Here is a 19063-nt window from a genome sequence, read left to right as displayed (position 1 = left end):
TGCATCTTTACCAACCACTGATATTCTGTCTTTCTAACTTTCAGCAATAAGGGTAATGATTTTTAGTTATATAGGAAGAACGATTACCAAGTATAGAAAATATATACTATGTAATACTGGAAAGAAATGTATCAAAATGTTAACAAAATAGTAATCTCTGGGAAGTAGTATTATGGGTGACGGCTAGTGGGGCAGAGTTATAGCTCACTGTATAAATTTCCCTGTTTCTGTGTGTTTTCCCCATCTCTCTTATCTCCCTGGACCACAAAGGCCATTTTTCCTTACCTCAGGCCATATTGAAGAGGAACAAAGCCTCAAAGGGGCCTCTTAATAAGATATGGAAATAACCCAATGTCCATCAACAAATGAATGGATAAAGAATGTGTGATGTGTACAAAAAAAAAAGATTTGCAGTTCTTTTGAGTTAGTATTCACAGTTCCTCATTAATGGTAAACACAGTGAGGAATCAAACAGGGCTTAATTTTATTCTGCCTCATGTTTGTTCAGGCTTATTTAGCATCAGACAGATCAAAGCTAATGGCTATAGCTACGTTAACATCCACACACATGAGTGTACTTAAAATGAACATCACTTCCCTGGTTTGGAAACAGCACAAACCCCAAAGTGTATAACTCCTATGCCTATACAGTTAGCCTTTCAGGGGACTTTACCAAAGCATATATATCATGTTTTTCAAAAGAACTAGTGGTTCTTCATGTTATTTATTCAAATAACATGGCTTGTCTCATAGATAGAGAAACGGGCTTGGCAGTATGGGAAAACAAAGACTCATAAGACACAGTCCTTCCCCAGGAAACTTACAGTCTAGGTGGAGGGGAAACTTACAGTCTAGGTGGAGGGACCCAGACACTGGGTTATCTGGGGAAGTTTCCAGAAGAAATATGGACCCAACCTGCCCTTTGCTCTTTAATCAAGGTGTAAACTTTCTTTTGAAGGTGGAAGTCAAAGACACCTGTAGGATAAGAAAGGGGTGCTGGGCTGTGCTGGAGGGACAGACGTCGGGATGCTAATGATCGGTGTGATCCTGGGCAAACCCTCCAACTCCTTCTTCATCTTTGGAAGGGAGATAAGAATCGTGCCTCTCTCTTGAATTTCGATAGAAGTTAAATGAGATAGCGAATACATGGAAACTCAGGAGCACAATGCCAGCTACACTGACCACTCAATAAACAGTAGTGATGCTGATTAATATTACTTCTCCACACTTAAACAGAGACAGAAGAAAGGAAGATTGTTTTTGTACTCTCAAATTCTTCAATTAAGAATGTTTAATTTTTGAGAAAAATGAAGGGGAAAATTTCCTGTAGGTTCCACTTTCTTGCTGAAAATATATACTATGTTAATTAAGCATAGAGACCAGATATAAAAGTTAGAATTTTAAATGCTGACTTCAACTCTTTCCAAGGCCAAGAGTACATTTTAAGTACCTTTTTACATATATCATTTAAATATCATTTGTTATAGAAAATAAATGGGTAACTTTTTAAAATCAAAGCTTTGTTCTTCATATGATCATTCTTCTTAGCATTTTTCCTTAGCCACTGAAACGGTTTATTAAAATAAAATAGAGAAAGAAACAATTACGTAACAAAAAAGTAGTAAATTTTAAGAGGACTTGTTAGAGACAAATTAGAACATACGCAGTGGAAGGATCTAGAACCCATGGTGTGAGAAATAGTTTCTAAGTTCAAGCATCTAGTGTACAAAGAGGTGGCTTTAGGGCACCATAATCATCTTCCATTATTGACAAACTGTTCCTTGGAAGAGGAAGGTTTGTTCTGCCTTATCTCAAGAAGCAGAAATCAGACCATTTTTTTTAAGTTTTAAGGAGACAGATTGGACTTAACATTTCTTTCAAAAAAAGGAGAAAAAGAAGAAAGAGAAGGACAAGAACCACCCCCACCCCACCTGCCAAGTTTCTAACAATTACAGACAAATTCCTAGCTGCCCTGATAGACAGTGAGATGCCCTCAAAGAATCCGCTTCAACAGCTGCCAAGGATACTGCTCTGGCCTCCTCACCGGGGTCCCCTCCTCATCTACCCTGCCCTGCCCATCATCCTCTACACGACAGCCAGACTGATCTTTCAAAATGGAAATCAGATGGTTATATGCACTTAAAACATTTTAATCCAGTGGTGCACAAGATTATCTTCACATTAGAATCACGTGACCACCTTTAAAAATTCTGATTTGCGGGCAGTACCCCAGACCAATTAAAATCAGAAGCTCTGGAAGCAGGGTCTTGGATTCAGCATTTTTAAAGCTGGCCAGGTGACACCAATGTGCATCAAAGTTGAGACCCAGTGGTTTAACCCAGATGCCCAGATCCTTACATGGTTACAAGACCCTCATGGAAAAGCCCCCATTTGCCTTCCAGCTTCCTCTCCTATCCCACTCCCCGACTCTCTCTCCACTGGCTTTCCAGCAACACTAGCTTTCTTTCTGTTCCTCAATTACCAACACCCTCCCATTACAGGACACTGGTACACGGGGTTCTGCCTGTGGAGATCATCCTTCCCTCCCCATTTGACCAGGCCACATTTCAGCTACAGCCCACTCTTCAGAGCAGATCTTAGGGAGGTCTTTCTATGTCCCCCACTCTAGACTGGACTACCCTCTTCCCCACCTGTTACATGGCCTCAAAGCTCAGAAAGACTTGACCTCAGAGAACAAGTCGTGGTTATTAATATAAATACTTACCTTATGTGTGTAAGTATTTGATCAATGATTGAATCTCATATTAAAATATAAGCTCCCAGGGCTTCCCTGGTGGCGCAGTGGTTGAGAGTCCGCCTGCCGATGCAGGGGACACGGGTTCGTGCCCCGGTCTGGGAAGATCCCATATGCCGCGGAGCGGCTGGGCCCGTGAGCCATGGCCACTGAGCCTGCGCGTCCGGAGCCTGTGCTCCGCAACGGGAGAGGCCACAACAATGAGAGGCCCGCGTACCGCAAAAAAAAAAAAAAAAAAAAAAAAAAAAATATATATATATATATATATATATATATATATATGTAAGCTCCCAGGAGGGGCAGGAGCAGCTATGCATGTTTTGTTTACCCTCAGTCTCAGCACCTTGTACAGTGCCTGGCATATGGTAGATCAGATGAATGAAGGAATGAGTCCTGTTATGTAATTTCTGCACAGTTTAGCATGACATAATCTTTATTGAAAAATTCTACATTTACATGTCTTTAGTTCTAACTCATGTGGCAATGCCCCCAGCTCTGTCGTCTCAACACCCCATATACAGTCAACCTTCGGTCTTCATGGGGGATTGGTTCCGGGACACCTGTCAGTACCAAACTCTTCAAACGCTCAAGTCCCTTATATTAAATGGCAAAGTATTTTCATATAACCTATGCATACCCTCCTGTATACTTTAAATCATCCTTAGGTTACTTATAATACCTTATACAGTGTAAACGCTATGTAAATAATTGGCTGGTGTGAGGCAAATTCAAATTTTGCTTTTGGGAACTTTCTGGAAATTTTTTCCCCAGTATTTTAGATCCATGGTTGGTTGAATCTGTGGATGCAGAACCGGCAGATATGGAGTGCCGACTGTTCTTCAAACTGCCAAAAGGTTTACTCCAAAGAATTCAGCCTTTGGAGTCAGACCCACATGGGTATTAGTCAGGACTAAGCTACTTATTAGTAATTAGTGACTATAGGCCAGCAACTTACCTTCTCTGAATTTATTTCCTCAAATGTAGAAGAAGGAAATTAATATTCATTTCATAGAGTCATTTATTTAACTGAATTACTTAGTACAGCGCTTAGCACATGACAGGTGTAGCGTAGATAGTAATAACAATGCTGAGAATAACTATCATTTTCATGTTCTTCCCTTGCTCAGGATTCTTCAAAGGCTCTTCCCTTGAATGCTAGATTGAAACTTACCTCTGACTCAGCTACAGAACCTTTTCATAGGCGATCTTTGCTGCCCCTCAACTTGTAGTTTACATATGAATATACTGAACCCAAGGGTTAGATGCTGCTCCACACTTCCAAACCTTGGTCAGCGCTAATCGTTCTATCCAGAGCACCCTCCTACTGCTTTCTGACTCCCACCCAAACATCCCTCATTCTTCACACTCAGCTCAAAGTCTAGTTTCTTTGTGAAACCTCCCTGCATCCACCCCTCCCCCCAGGAGGGACATTTCTCCTACATGCTTTCTGAACTAAGGCACGTGCCACCACTAAGCAATGATCACGCTGTGTTGTTCTTGTTTTAGTGACTATCTACTCACTGGATTGCAAGATCCCTGAGACTAGGGAGCATCTCTGTCCACCGTGGTATCCATAGATCCTTGTGCAAGCTTACACTCTAGGCTCTTGATAAATATGTGTTGATGTAATTATTGCCCCTGATCTCAGGAACCAGAAAGCAGTGATGCAGATGGTTCTGGAGAAAGTCATTTTTCTCCCTGACTTCTTTTATGATCCTTTCTGGAAGGGGCATCCCAGGGTCTGTATGTGCTATGAAGAAGTCACTGGCACCAACCGGAGGGTAGGAGCCGGGCAGCACACGTGTGCTGGGGCTCAGGCTTGGTTTGGAGTTGGGGATCTGTGACTCAGCAGACTCTGGAAAGACCAATGGAAATCTCTCCTTGTCCTGGAGAAACAGCACAAAGCCTGTGCCTTCCTAGAGCGTGGCCAATGGAGAACATCCATCCCGCACGAGTGAATCACTCCAGAGAACCAAGGCAAGCCGAGGGGGGATAATTATATTCTTTCCCTGACATCACTTTTAAATATATCTCCCTTTGCAAATAATCAAATGGAATGAAGCTGCCCCATTTTAAAGCCAAATCTTCTAAAAAGTATTTTGAGAGAAAAACAGCAATTTTCAGACTTTTTCACTTACACGCTGCTCAGATGAAGACTGTATAAAACCTGCCCCAGCATTTACAAGTAAGTAAGAAATGGCTTTCTTGGCCAAGACCTAAGCCTGTGAGGCCTAAGCCTCCGCTGTGCCTGCCTCCTAGTGGGCTCAGAGGTGGCCATGTTCTAAGAATTCCAAAGAGCACAGATACACGGTTTGTTGTTGTTGTTTAGTTGTTCTAAAAAGATAATTTCTCCATGTTAAATCTGCATATAGATTCGGGCGATGTTACCGTTAAGATTTATTTAGGTTCAGTAATGGAACCAGCTTAGATGTGAACATATGCCTGCTCTAAAGCAACAATCACCATCTCCATATATCACATTATCAGAGCAGAGAGGACCTACCAGATTGCCCTAATTTGAAAAATGGCCAAAACATGCATTTGCATTCCCTCTAGTATTTGTTGTCTTGGGAAGGCAAGCCAGAGTGCCTCTCCACGGATGAATTAGCTCTATCATGGCCACTCCAAGTATTTGCTAGAGCCTTTGGCCTTTTCATCCCAGCATAGGTGTGGGTCTTTTTGACATGTCGCAGGAAGCTCTGATTGTAATAGCCCAGTGGTTTTCAAACTAGAGCTCGCCTCAGAATCATTGAAGACTTGTTAAAACAACATTGTTGTGACCACCACCACGGTTTCTGATTTTGTGGGTAAAGTAAGACCTGAGAATTAGCAGTTCTAGTAAGTTCTCAGGTGAGGACAATGTATTTCTTACAATCTTCCCAGGTGATCCTGAAGCTGCTGGTCCAATACTTGGAGAACCATGGTATGCCTGGTACTGCTCAACCCTGACTGTGCATTAGAATCCCCTGGGGAATCTTTAAGATCTGGCAACCTCCCCCGTGTCTGATTTAATTAGGGCTAAAGGAGACACAGTAACCTGTCCTGACACAGTACCTAAACTGACCTCACTGAAATAGATGCTCGCACCACCTTTAAAAAATAAAAATAGATACAGAGAAGCACACAAAACAAATGTGTAGCTCAGTGAATTATTAAATGGTGAGTGTCCTTGTAACCACCAGACAGGTCAGGAAACTGAACTTGGTCAGCCACCCAGAGCTGACCCCTTCCCAGTCACAGCCCCCTCCATCCTGACTTTTACAGTTATCACTTCTTTGGTTTCTTTTTGTTTTGTTTTGTTTTGTTTTCATACTTATGTATCCCTAGACACTAGTTGTGTCTTGCCATTTCAAAAATTATTTGATACAGCTTTTAAATCTCTTTTAATCTTCAGAATTACCTCCATCCCTTTCTCTTCCCTATGTTTATGTATGTGTTGAAAAACCCAGGCCATTTAACCTGTGGTTTCCGACAGTCTGGATTTTGTTGGTTGTGTGCTTATGTTGCTGTTAGTTTGTCCCTCTTTCCTATATGTTTCCTGAAAATTGCAGCCGGATCCAAAGGCTTGAATGGACTCCAGGTTGATTGCATCAGTAAGACTATAGGCGGGCTATGTTCTTTCATTAAGAGGCCACATCCAGTGTCTCTCTTTTTGTGATGTTAGCAGTTATTAATCCAGTAATGTACTAAATGTACCAAAATGTTCATTGCAGCTCTATTTACAATAGCCAGGACATGGAAGCAACCTAAGTGTCCATCGACAGATGAATGGATAAAGAAGATGTGGCACATATATACAATGGATTATTACTCAGCCATATAAAGAAATGAAATTGAGTTATTTGTAGTGAGGTGGATGGACCTAGAGTCTGTCGTACAGAGTGAAGTAAGTCAGAAAGAGAAAAACAAATACCGTATGCTAACACATACATATGGAATCTAAAAAAAAAAAAAAAAAGGTCATGAAGAACCTAGGGGCAGGATGGGAATAAAGATGCAGACCTACTACAGAATGGACTTGAGGACACCGGGAGGGGGAAGGGTAAGCTGGGACAAAGTGAGAGAGTGGCATGGACATATATACACTACCAAATGTAAAATAGGTAGCTAGTGGGAAGCAGCTGCATAGCACAGGGAGGTCAGCTCGGTGCTTTGTGACCACCTAGAGGGGTGGGATAGGGAGGGTGGGAGGGAGGGAGACGCAAGAGGGAAGAGATATGGGAACATATGTATATGTATAACTGATTCACTTTGTTATAAAGCAGAAACTAACACACCGTTGTAAAGCAATTATACTCCAATAAAGATGTTAAAAAAAAAAAAGTTTCCTTTTAGCTGTGGCCAGAGAAAATTACATTACACACCCAAATATACATAGCTGGGTATTGGGGTGTATCGGGGGGGGTAAGAGCTTTAATGGAGTTATTAAAGCTGCAGCATAAAAAATAAAATTCCCAATAGAAATTCTTTTAAGCTTACGAAATTTGAAGGAAACCAAGAATTTAAGACCCGGTTTATTGCCTGATTTCATAAAAATGCTCGGTGTGAAAGCAATTACCCATTCTTAATGCTTCAGCAAAGAAAATATTCACTTACTCATCTCGGATTTCGGGGGAAGAAGGCAGACAGTAGCTAGTAGCATCATAAATCTTTGAGGGATCTGAACAAGCATCTTCTAAACGTTTTAAGAGTTTAATGAGTGCTAAACTTCAGCCCTGAAGAAACCAATCAGAGAACAGTTTCATCTTTTGTAAATCTCAGTTTCCATCTGGAGGCTTTTTTGCAGGGGGGAAGTAAACATCATCCTTTTTAACAGCAGACAAAATCTTAATTGCCCGTTTGAACCTTGCACAGTTTTTCCCCAGGAGCAACATTTAAGTAGCCTGTTTGGATATTGACAGCTTAGTCATGAATATTCTTTGTGATATAAAATCAAGAGAGATCTGTGAACACTTCCTAAAACTTGCTGTCTTTGGAGAAAGGGAGCAAGCAGTACTACACCAAATACTAGCTGTGTGTCTTTAGAGTGAAACTCCATGGGACTGGGTAAGGAACAGCAACCTGTGAACTGTGAGACGGACAATTCCCAGAGCTTACATGGGGCTGGGAGACACTTTAGTTCCACCAGCCAGAGTGGAAAGACCACAGTGAATACCCAGGGTATTTAATAGAGATTTTACAAGGGGCAACGTTTAGTAGGTCTAACTAGCCTTTGAATAAAGGCTACTTTAGGATCATTCTAATAAAACTTAAAACACAAAGGATCTTCCAAAGGAACAGTTTGCTCTTCAAATAAGTTGACTGCCTGCCAGAGCAAAGGCCAACTCTCTTTAAAGGAAGGCGACAAAATGTATACGTTCAACAAGGTAAAACAGTGTCCAGCATACAATTAAAAATTACTAAAGAAGTCATGAGGCAAGAATGGTGGCCTATAACCAGGAGAAAAAAATTAGTTCATAGAAATAGAGTAAGAGCCTAAATCCTTTAGGTGTATTTTTGTCTCTTATCCAAATTCTCCTTTTCATAATTAGCAACTTACTTTACTCCTGTCAGACTCTTTAAATACAAAGCCACTCCTGTTTACCTACCAGCTGTGTGCTTGACATGTAATTAACTAAAAATTTACAACAAGTCCTCAGAGGCCACCTGATAGCTTCTGCCTTGGAAGAAACAAAGGCTGGGCTTGCATGGGTGAGATAAAGAAAAGTTGCTCAGGGCTTCCCTGGTGGCACAGTGGTTGAGAGTCTGCCTGCCGATGCAGGGGACACGGGTTCGTGCCCAGGTCCGGGAGGATCCCACATGCCGCGGAGCGGCTGGGCCCGTGAGCCATGGCCGCTGAGCCTGCGCGTCCGGAGCCTGTGCGCCGCGGCGGGAGAGGCTACGGCAGTGAGAGGCCCGCGTACCGAAGTTGCTCATCCACAGCTGTGACAATAATAAATACTACATAAATTCTTTCCAGGGAGGTGATGCGTCAATTTCCTTTTCAGCTTCTCTGGGCTTTGTAAAACTGTCTCCCATTCCTACTTCCCCATCTCCATGCCTACAGTGATTTCAAAGCCAGTGAATGAAAACACACATAGCAAATATTGGCAAGATCCCAAAAGATGAAAGTAGGGAAAAGCAAAATGAGACTCTATTTGGAGTGTACCTCAGTCTTCTCTATTATTCTTGGGGAACTGTGCCAAATTATTTCTTTACTTTAACAAGTACATTGAAAAGCAACCCAACTTTCAATCACTATGATTTTACAAATAGCTCCCTAGCACAGCCTGCAGAAAGTGGCAGTCACCAAGTACACAGAACATAGAGTGCAAAGAACAGGTGGGAGAAGGACATTTTTTGCATCTCAGCTTCTATGCGGTAGTTTAGGAACTTAGCTTTTGCTTAGCTTCATTTAACCAAGTAATCAGTTCAAATTTAAGCATTTATTTTAAATGTCATCCACCCCTGACCACCACCACTGGCACACACACAAGGCTCTTGATGTGTAGACTTTGAGTGTGAAAGCAAATCTCTAACCCTAAGAAGGATGCCTGTCCACTCTTTGATACGCTGGGCACACTGAATTGCAGGGCCATCCAACAGTTCCAAATGTTATTCTACTATACATCCTGGAGTTGAAGTGGCTTCTGCTGTGCCTCTTAGTCATGTCACTGTGTGGGTAGCGGGGTTCTGGCCAACAATGATCACACACAGTTTGGTCTTGAGTGGCTTTTACAGCCATCTCACTGGGTTCTGAGAGCTCTCCAGAACTGACAGCACAGGGCCAATTAGAAAGGCAACTCCAGTAATTGACTAGATAATGAGGGGAAATGCCTGTGATTTAACTTGTACCTACTATTGTTCCCTGTGGGGTTTTTGAAGGGACTAATCACCTCCTCATTATTGCGAGGTGTTGCTTGATGTGTGTTTTGTGGTTGCTGCCATATTTGTTTCTTCCTCTGAACTCTCAAGGAGCCTGAGCTACAGGCGTACCTCCTTTTATTGTACCTCACAGCTATTGCCTTTTTCACAGATTGAAGGTTTGTGGCAACCCTGCATCCAGCAAGTCTCTCAGCACCATTTTTCCAACAGCATTTGCTCACTTCATGTCTCTGTGTCACATGTCAGTAACTCTATTATTTCAAACTTTTTCATTATTATTTTTGTTATGATGATCTTTGATCTGTGATCTTTGATGTTATTGCAAAAGATTACAACTCACTGAAGGCTCAGATGATGGTTAGCAGTTTTTAGCAATGACGTATTTTTAAATTAAGGTATGTACCTTGTTTTTTACAGTACACAGTATAAACATAATACTTATATGTACTGGGAAACCAAAAAATTTGTGTATTGCAATATTCTCTTTATTGCGGGGGTCTGAAACTGAACCCACAGCATATCTGAGGTCTGCCCATATTTCTTCCCAAAAGGCTTGAGCTTCTCTTAGGTATCCCATTAAGATCACCTCAATTTCCAAGAGTCGAACATGAAACACAGACTCTAAGCAGTAAGCTAGTCTTACATTTTCCCCAGTGAATGAATTCCCACAGACACACCCTGCATGTGTCTGGTCTCGGCTTGCACATCTCCAGATAAGGAATGCAGTATGTCACTTGGAAGCCCATTTCTCTACTAAGAAAGTTCTTAAAATGGAACTGAAGTATCTCTCCTACTCACTGGTTCTAATTCTTCCTTCTCATGCAAGAAACAATCTACTCAGGCTTCCAAATGACGGCTCCTGTGTTATACTGTGCTCCAGCCCCTTCAACCACGCCCCAAACCCGGTCACAGCCCAGGTGTCCTCCCCTCGAGGCAGTGACACTGCAATAGAATTCTGACCCTCTCAGTTTCTTTTTCTTTTCCCCTCTTTTTCTGTTTTTCCTCTATTCTTCCTTCCTTTCGTCCTTTTTCCTTCCTTCCCTCCCTCCCTCTTTCCTTCCTTTCTTACTAAAAAGCATCAGACAGAGAAAGACAAATACTGTGTGATATTACTGAAAAATACAACAAACTAGTGACTCTAACAAAAAAGGAGCAGACCCACAGATACAGAGAACAAACGAAGGGTTACCCGTGAAGAGAGGGAAGGGTGGAGGAGCAACACAGGGGTAGGAGATTAAGAGGTGCAAACTAGTAGGTATAAAATAAGTTACAAGGGTATATCGTACAACACAGGGAATAGAGCCAATATTTTATAATAACTACAAGCAGAGTATAACTTTTCAAAATTATGATTCACTATATGGTATACCTGTAACTTCTATAATATTGCACAACTATACTTAAATAAAAATACACACACACATATATATATAAAGTTGAAACATTGTTCAGAAATGCCAATCACATGCCTCTAGTATTCCCCAAGTCTCTTTGGAAGTACTAGACTCAAATCTGCTCATGTGGTAGCTCTCTTGCTCCATAAAAATAGACTCCTGGATCCTACTTACTCAAAGAAGCATGGTGGAAATGTTGCTTTGGGATATTTTTTCCAGAATGTCAGCCTCAGGCCCCCACTTTTCATTTCACTATACATCTCCCGAGCACGAAATAGAGCTAAGAGTCAAGAAATCACTTGGTTCAATTCAGATGAAAAATTTTTGGTCCCATATAGCAGCTGAGAGAAGAAAAAGAGTTTTATAAACATGAGGTCTTCTGATGAGTGTCCTAAGCCTGCACACCATAGCACAATGTGAAGACACGGCCTCTGAGTGCACACCAAGCTCGGTGACTCCTTCACCCACTAAATGTGGTGCTTCTCTTTTCATAAGCATAAACTGAGACCCTAGAAACTCCCCACCTGCCTGCAGGGGGATATGTCATTCACAGATCAAGGCAACTGTCACAACTCTTCATGGAAAACTAACATCATACGTGTAAAAATAATTCTCAAATAGTATTTAATGTGTTTCATCATTGCTTGTGATATTGATGGTGTATTAACTTACTTTCTTCTTGTTTCTTTGGAAAACAAACTACGAGAATTGTCTTTTCTCTTCATATCACATCAAAGTAAGGGTGGATTTAAATGTGTAGTTATGGATTTATATACACATATTTGGAGAAATTGGACAGCCGTATCCCTACATTTTCTAAAAGGACATAGCAGGTATCAATAACAGGGTAAAATTGTGGCTCTGAGCCATCAGACAGAAATGGAAGTCATAGCCCAGCTGCGTATACACACTCAGGCTGAGGAAGAAAGGCCGTGGAATTCTAACCAGCATGCTGATGTGCTCTGCATTCAGCCTGCCTCACCCAAGACAGAAAACAGCACGTTGATGAGGAAGAAAGTTGAATGACACAAAGTTCCACTGGACAGGCTCCAGGCATCAGCCAGGAGAACGGAGTGCCACGGCTGGCTTGAGGGCTGAAGCTGAGCCAGAAATAGGATTAGGAGCAAATGAAACTCATAAAAGAAATGCAAGGCTTAGACAGACTCACACTCAAGAGAAAAGAGACCAGTGTGCAGGAAGGAAGCGGGCACTGTTTGTGTTTCAGGACTTCGCAGTTACTGGCCCTTGCTGAAAGCAGTGTCCATTTTGTTGGTCACCTGGGATGCAGAATGAAACTAAACCTGGCTAAATAGGAAAAGGGAATTCACTGGTTCAAGTGACTAAAAGGCCAGAGGCAGGACTGGTTTCTGGAACAGATGGGTTGAGAGGCCCAGATAATGTCATCCGTTTCACTTTCTCTGTCTTTTGGCTCTGGTTTCCTCTGTGTGGGCTCCACCTGCAAGCAGACGCCCTCTTCTGCTGCTAAGATGGCTGTAGCTGTTTGAGGCTCCCATTGCATCCTCACAGCGGTCTCAAGCCAAAGAGAACTTCTCTTTTTCAGTGGTTCTCACAGAAATCCTGAAACTGAGTCTTGGCAGCTCTGATTGGTCTGCTTCAGGCCACATGTCCATCCCTTAAGCAGCTGCCCTCTAGCAAATTATTTTCTGGGACTAAGATGAGCCAACTTCTTTGTTTCGATGTCTTCTCTGCTCTTCTTTTTCTTTTTCATTTATTTGTCAAATTCGTTACTCACTCTTTGGGGCAATTTTCATTACCTACTGGAAGGCGCAATGTTCCAAAGAAGGGAAGATGGGTTTATGAACTGTGCTAAGAATGCTGCAGTGCACACAACCCAGACCTTGCCTTATCTTCTCCCTGACATGACTCAGATTGTTGGCTGGTCTCCTGCAAACCCCAGATCTTCCTCATGAAAGGATGAAGCCACTGTCTTCTTAGTCTAATTTGCAATCATGGCTTTAACCCAGTGTAAGTTGAAGGAAGAGAAGAGACTAAAAGCCCTGTGAGAGACCCATCATCCTTGGGATTTAGAGAAGGACAGAAGTTTAGAAGTCGTCTAGTTCAAAACTTCATGGTGGGTGATCGCTAATGGTCCCTTTCTCCAGGATGAGTCAGTAAGAAAAAGTAAAAATTAGAGTCAGCATTTTTCAGGTACTTGTCAGCGGCCAAACACTTTTACCTCCATGCTTTACATGCATTGATTTAGTTCTCATGTAATCTCTCAGATGAATACTATCATTATCACCATGTTACCGATGAAGAAACTGAAGGTAAGAGAATCTAGGGAACTTGCCCAAGGCCACGTGGTACAGGTGAGATATAAATCTATGGGTATGAATCTGTGTTTGAGCTAAGATCTGAATAATTCTAGAGGTGTCACTCTTACAGTTTTTCAACCAAACTGAGTAGGACTGAGCTAACAACTATATAGGGAGTAACAGACAGTATTCTGAAAGACAAAAAGTCACATATCTGTACAGTGCCACTGAGCACACACCTTCCACTGAAGTCTGGGTAAGACTTGGAAATTATGAACTTAAGTGGGTAATACATGTCAAGTTACTTTATTTTCTTTAACTCAAATTAATTTTGATTCTGAGTCCCCAGCCCAATCCTTCTGGCCTGGCAAGGAATCCAGGCTCAGTGAATTGGGGCCTGTCCCTACCCAGCTCTGGGTAGGGCTCTGGGGGTCTTACACAGAGGAGAATGCTTAGGGGGGCCCAAGGTTTCCAGTCCTTGCCAACCCACTCACTGCTCAAACCCATGTGGCTCCTCAGGTATAGAGATTCTGCTGCCTTCTTACAGCCCTGGTATCTGTCAATCTTGGTTGAGGTTGAGGGCTCCACGATGTGCGGGTCCCCCCTCTCCAGGCGGATCACACAGCCAAGCCTCCACTTCTCTCCCACATTACCCAGAGGCTCTCTTCTCATCATTGAGACTGTCATTCTCAGTCTCCACCGAATGTGAGCTCCACACGTACAGGAACGTTTGTTTTGTGTACTTTTGTCTCCTCAACGCCTAAGTCAGAGCTCAACATGCAGACTTGTGCTGCTTCTGCTCCCCCCGCCCGGGAAGCCCTTCCTGCCTCCCTGTCCCCCCGGAACACCCAACACTGTCCCCGCAGTAACCTAAGGCCATCAAGAGAAACAGGTTCTCGGGACCTGAGGGAGAAAGAAACCCAGAGTACAGAATGATAAAGGCTCTCATTCTTCTTGATTTCCCCTGCAGCAAAGACAGGACCCAAACTAATATCTGAATAAATCACCCTACGCTTCATGGACCCACCAATGAGATTTCAGCACTGTTTACCTATGTTTTAGCTGTTGGGAAAAAGAAGAAAGACATGAGTGTGAAGACAATTATAAGGATATCAAAGGTCTTTCTTACTGAAATGACAAAGTTTGCGAAGTTCCTTTCTCCAGCCCCAGGATAATTGAGAGCATTTGTACACTTAGAGGGATTTCTCTCTCTTCAGTGGAACAAAAGAGATCAGCTTTCAATGTGGGGGAAACTGATGAAGTTCTATACAAACTGCCAGGCTCAGCATCATCAGTGCAGGTGGAGAGAGAGAGGGAGAGAGAGAGAGAGAGAGAGAGAGAGAGAGGGAGAGGCAGGCAGAGGTACCTGGCAGAAGGAAAGATAAGAATAGAAGTCACAGACGTACACCAGTGTACAGAAATGAAGAAAAGACACTCTAAAGTACATAGAGACAGAGGAGAAGGAACCACTAAAAAGAAAATAGCAAGAGTTAGAACACACCAGTGCTGAACTGCAAATTAAATGCTCTATCCTTCCCCAGACTTAACTGATTTCACATTAAAGCAGTAGCTCTACCACTTAGGCACCTTGAGAAAAAAATGATTTCATTGAATGAGCTGTCTCACTGCAAACCTGCTTCAAGGTTCAGCCACTTAAAGAAATAATATATTTGCTATCCTTTGCCTACCCTCATTTCCCAGGCACTTCTCCACATGTACAGGCAGACTTCGGAGATATTGTGGGTTTGGCTCCAGACCACCACAATAAAGCAAATATTGAATACAGCGAGTCACTTGAATTGTTTTGGTTTCCCAGTATGTATAAAAGTTATGTTTACACTGTTCTGTAGTCTAAGTGTGCAATAGCATTATATCTAAACAAATGTAATTTAATTTAAAAATGCTTTATAGCTAAAAAATTGCTAACCATCAATCACAGATCACCATAAAAATATAATAAAATACTAATAATTTGAAATATTGCAAGAATTACTAAATGTGACAGAGATATAAAGTGAGCAAGTGCTGTTGGAAAAATGGTGCCGATAGACTTGCTTGATGCAGGGTTGCCACAGACCTTCAATGGTGGGGAAAAAAAAGCGGAGCTCAATAAAACAAGGCATATGCCTGTACGTGGGGTTTTGAATTTGCTCTCTCATAGCCCTTTGGGTGTCAAATTAAAAACTACTCTGTCCTCTCCTTTTCTTGCCTTTCTGGCAAATGCCCCTTGGTTTTGTAAAAAATTAATAAACAGAAGCCTCAATTAAATAGAGTTGGGAGCCCAGAAGGAGGAGCTATCACGCCCTGTGAGGAGAGCAGAGCCCAACAAGAAGAAGAGAGACTCTTCTTTCCTGGCAAGGACTCAGCCAGTGGAAAGCCATGACCCTTTGTTTACTGTGGCCCTCCCAATTTCCTTTCCCCCTCTATAAAAGTGTTCGCCTTCCTTTGCCATGGGGGGACTTGCCCGTGGCTTGCTGTGGTTGCAAACCCTGAATTGCAATTCTCTGCTGATCCTAAATCAACCTATCTTTGCTGGAGAAATACCTGGTGGTCTATTTGTTTCAGGTCAACAGTTTACAGGTATGTTTTAATCAATAGGCCTGAAGCTCTAAGTGTACAATGGACAGCTTCTCGAAAGATCTTTGTAAATCAAATTGTAATATAGCAGCACTATTTACAATAGCCAAGACATGGAAGCAACCTAAGTGTCCATCGACAGATGAATGGATAAAGAAGATGTGGTATATATATATATAATAGAATATTACTCAGCCATAAAAAAGAATGAAATAATTCCATTTGCAGCAACATAGATAGACCTAAAGATGATCATACTAAGTGAAGTAAGCCAAAGACAAATATCATATGATATTGCTTATATGTGGAATCTTAAAAAAAAGGACACAAATGAACTTATTTATAAAAACAGAAATAGACTCACAGACATAGAAAACAAACTCATGGTTACCAAAGGGATGGGAGGGAAGAGGGATAAATTAGGAGTTTGGGATTAAAATATACACAATACTAAACATAAAATAGAGAACCAACAAGGACCTACTGTATAGCACATGGAACTATACTCAATATCTTGTAATAACCTATAATGGAAGAAAATGTACAAAAAGAATATATATATTTATATATATGTATAAGTGAATCACTTTACTGTACACCTGAAACTAACACAACATTGTAAATCACCTATATTTCAATAAAAATGTTTAAAAATCAAATTTTAATAAATTGTATCATATGAGGATGGGTTGGGGTATTAGTGTGATGATCAATACTTAGGTTAAGAAAAGAACGCCTTTGTTAAGTTGAATGGTTTGCTTTGTTTAATGTAAATAACCTCCTTCAAGGTATCTGGGTTTGGTTGCTATGTTGTTTTGTTGCTATTTTTACTTCTCTCTCCACAGCTCAAATGTGATAGCTTTGAACCTTCTGGAACATTTTCAGGAGAACAAGCATTCTGTATTCTATAAGAAGGGAAGGCTGGTAGATTTTCTTTTATTCAAGCTGGCTCTCAGGGAACTATGGAGTAACTGGAATGACACGGGACTAGGAATCAAGAATTCTCTCGCTTTTAGTTGTGTCACCTCAAATAGGTAACCTAAATTTGATAAGCCAACCTTAGAGGGATAATGGTGAGAAGAAATAAGAGGAGGTGCCCATTCTTTAATTCAGCAACATACCAAGGGTCTCCTCTGTGCTGGGACCTGGGGACAGAACTGTGCATGAGACAGAGGGGTCCCTGCTCCCACCAGACCTACACTCTGGTGAGGACAGAAAGGAAAAAAAAATGTATTTGTTTGCCAGGGCTGCAGTAACAGAGTACCCACAAACTGGGTGCCTTAAACAACAGAAATGTATTGTCTCACAGTTCTGGAGCTAGAAGTCCAAGATCAAGCTGTCAGCAGGGTGGGTTCCTCTGAGGGCTGTGAGGGAAAGGGTCTGTCCCAGGCTTCTCTCCCTGGCTTGTGGATGGCCATCTTCACACAGTCTTCCCTCTGTGTAGGTCTATCTCCAAACTTCCCCTTTTTAAAAGGACACAGGTCATACTGGATTCGTACCCACCTTAATGACCTCATTTTAACTTGATTACCTCTGTAAAGAGCCCCTCTCTTTATAAGGTCACATCATAAGGTACTGGGGGTTAGGACTTCAACAGATGAATTTTGAGGGATGCAATTCAACCTGCAAGAGTAGATGAATAATATAATTGTGACATGAAGGAACTTAATAGGAGAATCTGAGAGAAAAATAATTATGCGTGTGTGTGTGTGTCAAGAGTAGAGGACTAGCGTGCTGAGGGACGCTCGGAGGAGGAGGCATCTGAGACCAGAAGAAAGAGGAAGAGCCAGGCAAGGAGGAGCCCAGGCAGAGCTGCTGGGTGCAGAGGGCACAGGGACGCAGAGGGAATAAACTGCTCAGCTGGTGTATGAACAGAGGGGAGGGAGCCCGGAGCAGACATGCCATGAGGTGGACGGATCTCAAAAACAGACAGAAGTCAGAAACAAAAACCTTCGTATTGTTTGGTTGTATTTATAGGACGTTCTAGAAGAGGTACAACCTTAACAACAGAAAGCAGATCCATGGTCGCCTGGGGCTAGGGACAGAGGAGGGCATGGCGAGCAGAGGAGAAGAGGAAACTCCCAGGAGGAGGGAGCAGTTCTGTATTTTGTGGTGGTGGTTACACAACCGTGTACAATGATCAAAACTCAAAAAGCTGGATGTTCAAAATAGGTGAGGTGTATTCTATGTAAATAATACCCCAATAAAAATAGAACACACGGTGATGATGTGATTTCTTCTGTGTGATACTTACAGGATTTAAGCCATGTTAAGACGTGTTAAGTAGCTCAAAATGGAGTCACAGCGGCCAACCTAAACGTCCATGCAGTTGTTTTGAAATGTCTGCCGTAGGACTGCGAGTGTCTTAGAGGGATAAACTAAGAGTGGTACTGAGATAAAAAGTCTAATGCACCACGGACATCACTGGAACACAAGGAACAACTGGTAGAGCCAAGACCCCTCCCCTGTTGCTCCTTAAAAAGAGACGCCACGCCAAGTGGCTGGAAGGCCCTTCTGCTGGAAGGACCTGACTCCAGTCTGCTAGGAGCTGTTCCAGGTGGAGCTGCCCAAGGCCCTGTGACCTGTGCCTGACCTGGGACCTTCGCTTGTGCTGAGACGCCTCCTTCCCGGACTTCTCCTAAGAGGGCTGTTACCCGCTTTTTCTATTTTCCCTACTCCGTCTGACCTGTGTTGTGTTCTGATTGGGTGCAATAAACCGTGTGAGTTGTGAATTAAATACTGACTATATTTTGTATATCTCCAGTCCCATGATCCTTACCTGGCCTCAATGCTGGGCCCTCCAACACACACACACATGCAGACACGCACGTGAACACACACATGCACGTGCACACACATGGATACTTTGGCTCCCGAGTGGATCATGGATTGGGGGGCAGAGGTGGACGTGGTGATGCAGGTAGGAGGCATCACAGCAGTTCGGGTGAGAGAGGGTGACCCCTTGGACTAGGGCGGCAACAGCAGAGGGGAGGAGCAGGCAAGTGAGGAGTGGCAGGTGTGAGGTGTATTTTGAAGGTAAAACCAAGAGGAGTTGCTTACGCATTGGACGAAGGGAATCGGGGAAAAGACACCATCAAGGGAGATGCTTGCGGCTGGGGCTTCAGCAGATGAGTTGATAGTGGCCCTACAGGACACAGTATGCAGCACTGACTGAAATTATCAACCAAAAATAAAAC

The sequence above is a fragment of the Mesoplodon mirus genome (genome assembly GCF_964341445.2).
Source record: "Mesoplodon mirus genome assembly, chromosome: 2".
NCBI lineage: Eukaryota > Metazoa > Chordata > Mammalia > Artiodactyla > Ziphiidae > Mesoplodon > Mesoplodon mirus.
This window is presented reverse-complemented; position numbering follows the sequence as displayed.